The following is a 13,905-nucleotide window of genomic DNA, read 5'->3' as shown; positions in this document are numbered from 1 at the left end:
AGACTCTGTCTCCAAAAAAAAAAAAAGACTTGTAAAAAAGAAAAAAGAGAAAAAATATATGAATATAAGAATGGAGGGGGAAAAATAACAAAATCATCATTTGTAGCCACAACTTGAACATCTCTTATCTAAAATGCTTGGGAACAGAAGTATTTCAGATTTTTTTTTTTAATTTAATATTTGCATATAATGGGGGCACCCGGAGCTCAGTGGTTAGAGTGCTGGCCACATGCATGGGGGGCAGGTAGGTTCGAACCCAGCCCAGCACTGCTAAACCAAACCAAACCAAACAAACAAACAAATAAAAAAAAACTGGGTATCATGGCAGGTGCCTGTAGTCCCAGGTACTAGGGAAGCTGAGGCAAGAGAATCGCTTGAGCCCAAGAGTTTGAGGTTGCTGTGAGTTATGACGCCATAACACTCTACAGAGGGCGACAAAGTGAAGACTGTCTCAATTTAAAAAAAATTGCATATAATAAGATATCTTGGGGATGGGAGGCAAGTCTAAAACACAATATTCTCTTATATTTCATATATACCTTCTAAACATACCCTGAGAGTAATTTAGTATAATTTTTTTTTAATAATTTTGTGCATTAAACCCAGTTCTGACTCTTCTTTTTTTTTTTTTGAGGCCAGGTCTCACTCTATCCCCCATCCTGGAGAGGAGTATCATGATCATGGTTCACTGCAGCCTCAAACTCTTGGGCTCAAGCGATGCTCCCACCTCAGCCTCCCAGGTAGCTGGCCACCACACTCAGATAATTTTTTAATACACCAGGGTGTCCCTTTATTGCCCAGGCTGGTCTCAGAGCTCCTGGCCTCAAGCAATCCTCCCACCTCAGCCTCTCAAAGTGGTGAGATTACAGCTGGGATCACAGGCATGAACCACTGTGCCCAGCCGTGACTACATTTCCACTGCAACTCATCATATGAGATCAGCTGTGAAATTTTCTTCTTGTTGCATCATGTCAGTGATCAGAAAATTTCAGGTTTTGGAACATTTCGGATTTTGGATTTTCAGATTAGGGATGCTCAACCTATATCATGCCTGCCTATCTAAGAAACTCAAGCAAATCCACTAAAAAATAAAGACTAACAGTTTGTTTAGACAGGACAGCAGACTCGGTGCCATTTCACTTTCCTCACAGATATAGAAAAGGACACCACTTCCTAGCTCCCCTGCATCAAAAACAGAGGCCAACAGACTGTGGAAGAAAATACTACTACTTCCCAGCTTGACCCATAAAAGAAATCTTCCATGCACAAAAATTCCATGGTAAACTTAAGAAGCCATGTTCTGTAGTCAGTTGTATTTTAAGATGGAAGAAGCCTAGATCCCTAAATCGCCACTTAGAGAACAGTCTAAAAAATGTGAGCCGACCCCATATACCAGAGGTGGAGGGTTCAAACCTGGCCCCAGCCAAAAACTGCAACAACAACGACAAAAAATCTGAACAAGAAATAAAAACTTTGGCTCGGCACCTGTGGCTCCAGTGGCTAAGGCGCCAGCCACATACACCTGAACTGGAAGGTTTAAATCCAGCCCATCCCGCCGTTGTCATTGTTGCAGCAATGACAGCTGCAACCAAAAAATAGCCGGGCATTGTGGCAGGCACCTGTAGTCCCAGCTACTTGGGAGGCGGAGGCAGGAAAATTGCTTGAGCCCAGGAGTTGGAGGTTGCCGTGAGCTGTGATGCCACAGAGTTGGAGGTTGCAGTGAGCTGTGATGTCACAGCACTCTACCCAAGGCAACAGCTTGAGGCTCTGTCTCACAAAAAAAAAAAGAAAGAAAAATTTTGTTAGGCCACAGTCTTGGGCTAGCATTAACTACCCTAATACAAGTGGTCAGTTATAAGACACCTAGATTCCAAGCAATATATTGCTTGTATTTTATATACTGCTTCATATTTTCTCTGTAACAATTAGGAAATTGGAGATTAAGAGTGCCATGAGAAGAGATAATCTCAATCCAAATACTGGCACTGGCCCCACATACCAACGGTGGCGGGTTCGAACCTGGCCCCAGCCAAACTACAACAACAACAACAAAAAAAGCCAGGTGTTGTGGCAGGCACCTGTAGTCCCAGCTACTCGGGAGGCTGAGGTGGGAGAATCACCTAAGCCCAGGAATTGGAGGTTGCTGTGAGCTATGATGCCACAGCTCTCTACTGAGGGCAATAAAGTGACACTTTAATTAGTCAGGGAGGTGGCTGATGCCTATAATCCCAGCACTTCAGAAGGCTGAGGTGAAAGGATCACTTGAGACCAGGAGTTTAAGACCAACCTGGGCAACACAGGGAGACCCTGTCTTATAATAAACAAAAAAATAAACTGAAAAAATAAATCTTAAAACAGATTGATTGGTTGATTAAGCTGATCTTTTAAGTTAATAAATAGTGAGTAAATGATGCTAGGAAAAATGTAAACTAGGGGAAAAAAGTAATACTTCATATTGCACTCTAAAATCAGTTCTTCTTAATAAAGTCTATAATCTAAGAAAATGTCTGTGAACGTTTATAAAATCTTGGGTAGAGAAGGCATGGGACATAAAAATAGATTGACAGATTTGAATTCAAAGCATAGAAAAAATATTTGCAATATAGGACAAAATACAAATCTTTTTTTTTTTTTTTAGCCAGAGTCTCACTATGTGGCCCTAGATAGAGTTCTGTAGCGTCACAGCTCACAGTAACCTCAAATTCTTGGGCTTAACCGATTCTCTTGCTTCAGCCTCCCAAATAGCTGGGACTACAGGCACCCACCACAATGCCTGGCTAGTTTTTGGTTGCAGCTGTCATTGTTGTTTGGCAGGCCCGGGCGTTGGATTTGAACCCACCAGCTCCAATGTATGTGGCTGGAGCCCTAGCCACTGAGCTCCAGGCACCAAGCCCAAAATACAAATTTTAAATCCAAAAGTTTTTAAGTGCCAACATTACAAGCCCAAAGAAAATGCTCATGGAGCATTCTGGATTTCAGATTTTTAAATTATGGATGCTCAATACGTATAATGCAAATATGTAAAAATCCAAAGAAAAAATCCAAATTTCAAAACACTTGTCACAAGCACTTCAAATATGGGATATTAACCTGTACCATGTTTTTCAAGCAGGTTGCACCCAAAGATCAAATACAACATACCTAGTACATACTTCACTATTTTATTTAATTTTTTGTTGGTGATGGGGTTTTTTTTAAGACAGATTCTCACTCTTTCGCCCTCAGTAAAGTGCCATGGCATCAGAGCTCACAGCAACCTCAAACTCTTGGGCTCAAGCAATTCTCTTGCCTTAGCCTCCCAAGTAGCTGGGACCACAGATGCCTGCCACAATGACCAGCTATTTTTAAGGATGATGTCTCGCTCTGGTGCAGACTGGTCTCAAACTAGTGGACTCAGGCGATCCACCCACCTTGGCCTCCCAGAGTGCCAGGATTATAGACGTGAGCCACAGAGCCCAGCCCAACATGCATAGTATATACTTTACTCAAGATTGTAAGAGGCTCGGCGCCTATAGCTCAGTGGCTAGGGCGCCAGCCACATACACCAGAACAGGTAGGTTCGAATCCAGCCCAGGTCTGCCAAACAATGACAACTACGACCAAAAAATAGCCAGGCGTTGTGGTGGGCCCCTGTAGTCCCGGCTACTTGGGAGGCTCAGGCAAGAGAATTGCTTAAGCTCAAGAGTTTTGAGGTTGCTGTAAGCTGTGATGCCACAGCACTCTACCGAGGGCGACAAAGTAACACTCTATCTCAAAAAATAATAATAATAAATAAAAAAGTAAAGATTATAAAAGAAAGGCTCGGTGGGTCAGTGGTTAGGGCACTAGCCAATACACCAGGGCTGGCGGGTTTGAGGTTGACCTAGGCCTGCTAAACAATGACAACTACAACAAAAACAGTCGGTGTGGGTGGCACCTGTGGCTCAAAGGAATGGGGTACCAGCCCCACATACAGGAGGTGGTGGGTTCAGGCTCGCCCCAGCCAAAAACTACAAATAAAAAAAAAAAAAAAGCCGGTGTTGTGGTGGGCACTTTTAGTCCTAACTACTTGGGAGGCTGAGGCAAGAGAATCTCTTAAGCCCAAGAGTTTGAGGTTGCTATGAGCTGTGACGCCACAGCTATCTAAAAAAAAAAAAACAACAACAAGGCTCGGCACCTGTAGCACAGTGGTTACAGCGCCAGCTATAAAGGTGGCGGGTTCAAACCTGACCAGGGCCAGCTAAACAACTGCAATAACAACCAAAAATAGCCAGACATTGTGGTGGGCACCTATAGACCCAGCTACTTGGGAGGCTGAGGCAAGAGAATTGCTTAAACCCAAAAGTTGGAGGTTGCTGTGACGCCACGGCACTCTACTGAGGGCGACATAGTGAGACTCTGTCTCAAAAAAAAAAAAAAAAAAAAAACCAGGGCAGCGCCTGTGGCTCAGTGATTAGGCCCCCATATACCAAGGGTGGCGAGTGCGACCCCAGCCCCAGCCAAACTGAAACAAAAAAATAGCCGGGCATTGTGGCAGACACATGTAGTCTCAGGTACTTAGGAGGCTGAGGCAAGAGAATCACCTAAGCCCAAGAGCTGGCGGTTTGGAGGTTGCTGTGAGCTGTGGTACCACAGCACTCTACCGCAGGCAACGAAGTGAGACTCTGTCTCTAAAATACAAACAAACAAGATTATAAAGGAAAAATGTTGGGTGGTGCCTGTGGCTCAAGGAGTAGGGTGCCGGTCCCATATGCTGGAGGAGGTGGGTTCAAACCTCCAAAAACAAAAAAGGAAAAATGTTTCATATTAAAATAAGCATCGATGTTTCTGGAATAGAATAAAAAATTCACATTAATTTTAGATAAAACAGAAGACTGTAAATTAGTGCTGTGCTTTTTTTATATTCCTAAACACTTTGAATAGGCATATAATCCCACTATCATCTGTGGAATAAGTTGTGGAAAGTGCCTTAAAATATAGAGCTTTTTTCTTTTTTTGTGGTTTTTGGCCAGGGCTGGGTTTGAACCTGCCACCTCGGGCATATGGGACCAGCGCTCTACCCCTTTGAGCCACAGGCACCACCCAAGAGAGCTTTTTTTTTTTAGAGGCAGACTTTATTGCCCTCAGTAGAGTGCCGTGGCATCACACAGCTCATAGCAACCTCTAACTCCTGGGCTTAGGCGATTCTCTTGTCTTAGTCTCCCCAGTAGCTGGGACTACAGGTGCCTGCCACAACGCCCAGCTATTTTTTTGTTGTTACAATTTGGCTGGGGCCAAGTTTGAACCCACTACCCTCGGTATATGGGGCTGGTGCCCTACCCACTGAGCCACAGGCACTGCCCTATACAGAGCTCTTGATAAAAACATGTGAACTCAAGAGAAAATTGTTAGCACTGATCACATAAATGTAACTGTGAATCAGGGGTCAATAAACACTGTCCATAAAGGGCCAGACAGCAATTACTTCAGGCTTACAGGTTAATGCAGTCTCTTGAGACATCATGGCTGTATTGCAATACAACCTTTCTTGCTAGGACAGGTGCTGCTGGTTCCCCAAACAGAAGCATCCTAGTCACATGTGAACTTGTTACAAATGCAAATTTTCAGCCCCCCCGCCCCCCCAAAGCTTCTGAAGGATTAGCTCTTTTTGAGATTTACCAGGTTAGACAAGGAAGAGTTTGTAATAAACCCCCAACCAGGTGATTTGCCTTTGGAGAAAGCAAAGGATTTTTAGCCAGCTCTGCAGAGAAGTCAATAAAGCCAAACCAAATTTCAGGCTGAAATCCCAACTAAAAAGTAGAATACATGACAGGTGGCATTTCCTCCCTGAATGGCAAGGACACACAGCAGTGCTCTGACTTAGGAGCAGGGTGGAGAAGAACATCCTCAGAGACACAAGGCCAAGGCATATGAGCTGAAATGATGGTCCGGAATGAAAAGGCTTGTTCAAACATACTGGGATGAAGCTGGAGGTACGTATGTATGTATTTACTTGAACAAAGGGGAGCGGTGTAAAAAAATGAAGAAAGTGTGAGTGTTGCTCTTCCTCGGTGCTACCTACGGAGGTGGCCGCCATCTCTTATTCGGCATCATGGCCGCCCTCAGACCTCTTGTGAAGTCAAAGATCATCAAAAAGAGGACCAAGAAGTTTATCTGGCACCAGTCAGATCGATTTGTCAAAATTAAGCGTAACTGGCGGAAACCCAGAGGTATTGACAATAGGGTTCGGAGAAGATTCAAGGGCCAGATTTTGATGCCTAACATTGGTTACGGGAGCAACAAGAAAACAAAGCATATGCTGCCCAGTGGTTTCCGGAAGTTCCTCGTCCACAACGTCAAGGACCTGGAAGTGCTGCTGATGTGCAACAAATCTTATTGCGCACAGATTGCTCAAAACGTTTCCTCCAAGAACGCAAAGCCATTGTGGAAAGAGCAGCCCAGCTGGCCATCAGAGTCACCAATCCCAATGCCAGGCTGCGCAGTGAAGAAAATGAATAGACAGCTGATGTACACATGCTATTTGTGTTTAAATAAAACCATAAATACTGCCAAAAAAAAAAAAAAAAGAGGGCGGCGCCTGTGGCTCAGTGAGTAGGGCGCCAGCCCCATATGCCGAGGGTGGCAGGTTCAAACCCAGCCCCGGCCAAACTGCAACAAAAAAATAGCCGGACATTGTGGCAGGCGCCTGTAGTCCCAGCTGTTCGGGAGGCTGAGGCAAAAGAATCACGTAAGCCCAAGAGTTAGAGGTTGCTGTGAGCTGTGTGACGCCACGGCACTCTACCCGAGGGCGGTACAGTGAGACTCTGTCTCTACAAAAAAAAAAAAAAAGAAAGCGTGAGTGTTGAGGTGAGGGAGTGGGACAGAAGATTCCTACAGGAAAAAGAGGGAGAACTAACAAAAGGAATCCAGACAGTGTGGCTCAAGGAGTAGGGCACCAGCCCCATATATCAGAGGTGGTGGGTTCAAACCCAGCCCTGGCCAAAAACTAAAAAAAAAAAAAAAAAAAAAAAAGAATCTAGACAGGGTGCACAAAGGAAAACACTAGCCGGGAATAAAACACAGGCAGACAAGGCAGGGTAAAAGGGGAAGGGGCCTGCTGGCCTTCAGCCTCCCTCCACCCTGTCCCCGTTTTCTAAATGTACATCTAAACAAGACACTCTTCTCCTGGCAATCTTCCTCTGGCCTTCTAGACAAAACCAAGCCCCATGATGCAGTGTCAAAGGACCTTCCTACTTCATCGCCATCATGTCCTCAATGTCCCTCCAACTATCCAGACCCAGTCGCCCCCTCACAAGCCTCTTCACCTCTGCCCTTTGCTCATGCTGACCCCTCCACCTGGAACATCTTTCCGACGTTCTCAAGCCCAATCCTACCTTCAATCCCAAGTCCCTGAAAAGCATCCTGGAATACAAAGGTACAGCAGCATGAGCACAATCCAACGTGGAGGTTGGCAACCCACCAGCCTAGAGTCAAATCCTGACTCTGCTACCTGGTGGTACCATGACCTTGGGCATGGAGCTGCCTTCCGACACCTCAGCATCCTCTGCTATAAAATGGCAAGAATTGATAGTTGTCCCACAGAGCTCCTGTGATTGAACGACTTGAGTGAACACAGAAGTGCCGGGCAGAGCACCTAGCACCCAACTGATGCTGGCTTCTCTGCCCGAGGAACTTAGAAACCCAGAGCTTTAGACAAGATCTGGGGTGGCATTCTACAATTAAGGCCCCATGCTCTAATGGAGCATTAAGAGTAGAATTCAATAGCCGGGCGTTGTGGCGGGCGCCTGTAGTCCCAGCTACTCGGGAGGCTGAGGCAAGAGAATCGCTTAAGCCCAGGAGTTGGAGGTTGCTGTGAGCTGTGTGATGCCACGGCACTCTACCGAGGGCTATAAAGTAAGACTCTTTTTTTTTTTTTTTTTGTAGAGACAAAGAGTAGAATTCAAGGCTCGGCACCTGTGGCTCAAGCAGCTAAGGTGCCAGTCACATACACCTGAGCTGGCGGGTTCGAATCCAGCCTGGACCCGCCAAAAACAATGACGGCTGAGACCAAAAAATAGCCAGGCATTGTGGTGGGCATCTGTAATCCCAGCTACTTGGCGAGGCGGAGGCAGGAGAATCACTTGAGCCCAGGAGTTGGAGGTTGCTGTGAGCTGTTGATGCCACAGCACTCTACCCAGGGTGACAGCTTGAGACTGTGTCTCAAAAAAAAAAAGAGTAGAATTCAAGACCATGGAGTTCACCTAGAGAAATTAACCACCCTTCTTACTGGTGGTCAGAACTAGCAATAGTCCTGTACTCAAGTACCCAGTACACAAGTATCCATACTCAAGATGCCACCACTGTTTCACTGGGCTTATCACATGGAACTCACTGTCTTGTCTCTCTAGGGCCCCTTCTATTGCTCAGGGAAGCTCCAACAGCCTCACATTCACCTGAGAAGATGAGGAGACTGCATTCACATCTATGAGTCACACAACATAGAAAACAGGTGGGGGGTGGTGGATAGGTCAAGTGGCTCAAGCCTGTAATCCTAGCACTCTAGGAGGCCAAGGCAGAAGGATCCCTTGAGCTCAGGAGTTCAAGACCGGCCTGAGCAAGAGACCACATTTCTACTAAAAATAGAAAAATTAGCTGGGCATTGTGGCAGGCAACTGTAGTCCCACCTACTTGGGACTGAAGCAGGAAGACCCCTTGAACTCAAGAGTTTGAAGTTGCTGTGAGCTAAGTAGACACCATGGCACCTCCACCAGGCACTGGCTGATCTCCCTGCTCTGCTGCCTGCCATCCATTCTCACACAGCACCAGCCAGAGCATGATTGTCCAAAGCTACATCAGTGCACATCACTCTTCTACTCACAACCCTCCAAATGGTTCCCACCACCTCACCGCAGAGTAAAATCTATAAGCCTTATTTTCTTTCCCGCCTCAGGGCTTTTGCATCTGACGTTTCCTCCATTCATAATGTTCTTCAGGAATCCACATGCCTCCATTCCTTCACGATTTTAGTCAAAGATGTCATGCCCTCCCCTATGAATGGAATTGTGCCCCCCCCCCAAAAAATGATTTAGATCAGCCACAATACTAAAAAATTAGTTTTAGTCATTTAAGGCCCCCCAGTCTGAGGTATGTAGTATATCATTATGGCAGCCAAAGCAGACTAGCAGACCCTCCTTGCCTATCCTTCAAAAATTTTAGCTCCTGGGCTGAGCACAGTGATTCTCACCTGTAATCCTAGTACTTTGGGAGGCCAAGGCAGGTGGACTGCCTGAGCTCACAGGTTCAAGACCAGCCTGAGAAAAGAGCTGATCTCGAAAAATAGCCCAGCATTATTGTGGGTGCCTGTAGTCCCAGCTACTTGGGAGACTGAGGCAAGAGAATTGCTTGACCCTAAGAGTTTGAGGTTGCTATAAGCTGTGACACCATGATGCGCTCAATTAAGAAAAACAAAAAAAAATTCAGCTCCCATACCAACACTTAATGCCTCTTAGTCCTGCCAAACTTCTTCATGGCACTAAGTCCTATTACCTCATTGTCCAGTGGGAGATCCATGTGGGCAGAGAATCTCCCTGTGGCATCCCAAGCACCAACAATATACTGATGGGAACAAATTAGGCCCTCAACATATTATAAATGTGAAAGGCCTACAAAAGGGACAAGCTGACAGCAAACTTCAGTTACGGGAAAAACAACAACCTAGAACCTGTGACCAAATAACAGGCTCTAAACAGCAAAGCTAGGAAGAAAATCAGAGAACCGCAATAGAGCAGCACAAAGGGCTCGTTGAAATCCACAGGCAGTAATGCACAGCTTAACCTGGAGCAGGCAAGTCCCTTACCGAAAGAGTAAAACAATGTCCAGACGCCAGGCCCTGTGAGAAGAGAACTGGAATAACAGCAGGGTGTGAAAAGGAATTAATGAAGTTACCCTGCATTGGGAACCAACAGACTGGTATGCAGAATTTTATAGGCAAGGCCTAGAAACAGGTCAGGGAGATGTAAGATGTTTAAATTAAAAAAGCCTAAGAGGATTAAATAAAAATACGTTTTGTAAAAGCTTTCATTTACAAGCACAAAGCACCATAAAATTTCAAATTATTACTGCCGACTTAATCTCTTAACCAAAATGGGAAAATTCCTTAAGCTACCAGTAGTACCAGAAATGGGTCCCCAAATCCATCCCAGGTTTGCCTTCAGGCTTCTGAAGAGAATGCCAATAGGCAACTCTGGATTTCCAACGCCCAACAAACTTGACCTGTAGCTCTGGGAGGGGAAAAGACTGTTTTATTCAACAATGATTTGTTCAACAGCACAAGTCAAAGTCAGCACCCACAGGCACATGGACAGAAGGATCAATGGATGGCTGCATGAGCTTGCCCTGGGCCACATAACTCACTTCTATAATGCTAGGTCCACTAGACTTTACTATAACAATGAGATAGGTAGGGCGACGCCTGTGGCTCAGTCCTTAAGGCGCCGGCCCCATATACCGAGGGTGGCGGGTTCAAACCCGGCCCCGGCCAAACTGCAACCAAAAAATAGCCGGGCGTTGTGGCGGGCGCCTGTAGTCCCAGCTACTCGGGAGGCTGAGGCAAGAGAATCGCTTAAGCCCAAGAGTTGGAGGTTGCTGTGAGCTGTGTGAGGCCACAGCACTCTACCGAGGGTGGTACAGTGAGACTCTGTCTCTACAAAAAAAAAAATGAGATAGGTAGTGTGTCATGAAGACTAGCAAAACCCTCTACAAATTCTAGCCAACTACTTTCATAACCACTTTTTAAAGATCCTGAAGATGTTTAAATACAGCTTAATTGACTGTGTCACAGAGAACACAACTGCATTCTACAAAAACTGTCAACACAAAAGGTTCCTGACAGCTAAGGCGCCAGCCACATACACCTGAGCTGGTGGGTTCGAATCCAGCCCAGGCCCGCCAAACAACAGTGTTGGGTGCAACCAAAAAAAAAAGAAAAAAGAAAAAATAGCCGGGCATTGTGGCAGGCACCTGTAGTCCCAGCTACTTGGGAGGCAGAGGCAGGAGAATCGCTTGAGCCCAGGAGTTGGAAGTTGCTGTAAGCTGTGATGCCATGGCACTCTACCCATGGTGACAGCTTGAGGCTCTGTCTCAAAGAAAAAAAAAGTTCCTGAAATACCTATTTTTCTTAAAAAAAAGAAAATAAAAGAAAAAAAAGAAAGAGAGAGCGAAGAAAAAGAAAAAAGTCATTCTCCAAGCAAAGAAACCAAAAAAAGAATTGACTTTTAGAAAAAAGAAGCTGGTCGCCATTTTGGCAAAAGAAATAGTCTAGAAAGCAGATACCTCATGCTCAGATGTCATGTGGAACAGGTAGCGGCTGGACATACCCACCACCTCCTTTTGACTAACAGGTGTGCTGAAAGGGTTTACACTGCATACAAGTGCCCAAAAGCTATCTAATTTTAGATGAGTAAAAAGAACAGTAGTAGTACAATCACAAGTGACCCTAAGAGAGCCAACCATAACCCAGTACAGAATTCTGAATTTTGGAGCTGAAAAGGCCCTTTATGAATCTCACCAGAGTCAAACACCTTTAGGGAAAGCAGGCAAAGTCATATGCAAAAGCGAAAAGGCAGGTGTAGACAAATGGAAATGGTGAGGCCTGAACCCAAGAATTCTCAAATACAAAAACATAATAAGGAAAATGGTCCAGCCATCCTGATTCCAGCCTTTAGCTTCAGAGAGGAGGAAACTGGCTGGGGGAGGTCACATGGCCAATTAATGACAGCTCAAACCAGACTGTCTCGGGATGCCCGTCCCAAGTCCTGGCACATCCCAGGCCTTCTCTGCACACAGATGACCCAAATGTCAAGGACAGCATCACCTCAGGTCTCCCAGCAGTGCAAGAACAAAAGTAGCACTACTCCAAATGGCCCAGGGGCATAAAGCCTTTATTAGGTGACTTTCTTCCACCTGCAGTTGCCCTCATTTACCCTTTGCCCTGACAAATGATGACTTCCTATCAGTCACGCTTAAAACCCTACAGCCTGAAGGCCGAGTTCTTATCAGCCACCCATCCAAGGAGACGCCCAGGGCCAAACGAAGGAGAAAATTATGCGCTCTTACAAGTAATCACACTGGAAACGTCAATTTCTTCCCCTCCACCCCCCGAAAGGGGTCAACAGGGGGCCCTGAGATCCCGGGGGTGGGGGGGCAGGCCAGAAAGAAAGGCCCTGGGTTGGAGCAGAAGCTTCTAAAATTACTTGGCGCAGCCTCTGTAGGAAGGAAGAAAGCAAGAATGTAAAAGGCAACCCTCCCCGCCGCCTCTCTTGATGACCCTGAATTCCAGGGGGCGCGGGGATTCCGTATCACTACCTGGGGAGGAGCGGGGCGAGCACTCCAGGACTCGCGGGCGCCAAGCCTAAGAAGAGACGGCGGTGGCCACTGGGACCCCGGGGGGACCCCGTTTGCCTCCCGGCAGCACGGCCTGAGGCCCCGAGCGCGTTGCGGTTCCCGAGGCAGACAGGGGTGGGCGCCCCGGGGCTGGGCCAGGAGGGGCGGCAGAAGCCACCGGCGGCTGGACATCGCGATCCCCGGGGCCAAAGTGGCCAGCAGACGCGGGGCCTCGGGAGGCGAGTCGGGGTGGGGGCGCAAAGGCCGCGGCGCAGGGCCGGTGACAGCGCGTGGGGGCCGTGCCAGGCCGGCCTCGTGGGTGCGGCGGTCACCTCACGGCCCGGCCGGCAGGTGCGTCCCGCGGACCGGGTGTGGGGCGCGGCGGTCGAGCTCTCACCTGGCTGTTCCTCTCTGGGTCCGGGTCCCGGCCCCGCCGCCTCGCCCCGGCGCCGCAGTGCCAGCTGCCGCCGCCGCCGCCTCCGGTCCCAGCGACAGCCGCCTGCAAAATGGCGCCGCGGAGGGGCGGGCCGGGGGCGGGGAGCCGCGGAGCCGCCCGCCCCCGCGCCGGCCTGGGGCCCACCCCCGCCCCGCCCCCGACCCCTGCCCTCCGGCCTACCGGCCCCTAGCCCCCGCGTCCCAGCGCCCCTGGGACCGCTCCCGCGAGTTCTCTGGGCCTCGCACTCAGGGCTCCCTGCCCCTTCCTTTCCTGTCCCTCCCAACGCAGAAAGCGCGCCCCCCTTCTGGACCCTTCCGGCCAGTCACACCTGCTCCCTGGGCCCACCTGAAAGGCACGGCGCTAATCCCCGAGTTTTCTCCTCCAGATCCCCCCTCTCCTCTTTACCCTGCGTGAAACAGAGCACAGTCATCGTTCCCGGTGATAATCAGGCAGTTAGCCGTGCGTCCGGCTCCAGGGGTTGGGTGTTTTAAAACAATTTCATCGCTTCTCCGGCTAGGCTGTCAGGTTATTTTAACTTACTGACGAGGAGGTCCCGGTTACGTTAAGCAGACGCAGCAATGTAGACCAAGGCTTCTCACACTCGAAACCCTGGGCACGGGTTAGGGGGCAGGTTCTGAGTTACTGAACGTGGGGTGCCGCCCGAGATTCCGCGCTCTCAAATGCCTCCAGGTGATGCCAAGGAGAAAGTCCTCACGCCGCCGAGCGAAAAGGCCTTATGTAAATCTGTGGCCCTCACTTTTGAGCGCCCCGCCGCCTCACCTGGAGGGCTTATTAAGATGCAGATTGTGGGCCCCACCCCCAGAGTTGCTGAGGCTGTAGGTCCAGAGTGTAGCTCCAGAATTTGCATTTCTGACCGGTTCCCGGTTGAGGCCGATGATATCGGTCCAGGGACCGCACTTTTTGAGCCACAGCTGAAATAATTTGAATACATAGGGGAAAAAATAAAATCTAATTAGCTCACTCTTACCTTCCATCTTGAAACCAATGTCATGGTTGCCTTACTAATCTAACCGAATAATGTTTCAATATTTTCTAGAGCAACTCTTGAAAGACATAAATGGTGGACATTGACCTCACATGGTGAGAAGCAGCTTTGATTATCGGAATTG

At 47.9% G+C, this 13,905-nt stretch overlaps 1 protein-coding gene and 1 pseudogene across 7 annotated transcripts in view; one reads left to right on the top strand and one right to left on the bottom strand.

Moving 5' to 3' along the window:
• The window catches only part of SLC23A2 (solute carrier family 23 member 2), a 146,088-nt gene extending 132,303 nt beyond the window's left edge, over positions 1–13,785 (bottom strand). For 4 of the 7 annotated variants that reach the window (XM_053573852.1, XM_053573850.1, XM_053573851.1 and 1 more), the window contains exon 1: positions 12,737–12,886. The gene's annotated coding sequence lies outside the window, so the exon portion shown is untranslated. Of the gene's footprint in view, positions 1–12,736; positions 12,887–13,315; positions 13,464–13,763 lie in introns of those variants that run through there. The other 3 variants (XM_053573855.1, XM_053573856.1, XM_053573857.1) reach the window with 2 other exon arrangements.
• LOC128573586 (60S ribosomal protein L32-like) lies at positions 5,859–6,524 on the top strand (annotated as a pseudogene).
• Positions 13,786–13,905: the final 120 nt, after the last annotated feature.

This window comes from Nycticebus coucang, chromosome 21 (genome assembly GCF_027406575.1).
Source record: "Nycticebus coucang isolate mNycCou1 chromosome 21, mNycCou1.pri, whole genome shotgun sequence".
Taxonomy (NCBI): domain Eukaryota; kingdom Metazoa; phylum Chordata; class Mammalia; order Primates; family Lorisidae; genus Nycticebus; species Nycticebus coucang.
The sequence above is the reverse complement of the archived record's forward strand: the minus strand, read 5'-3'. Positions and strand labels throughout refer to the sequence as shown.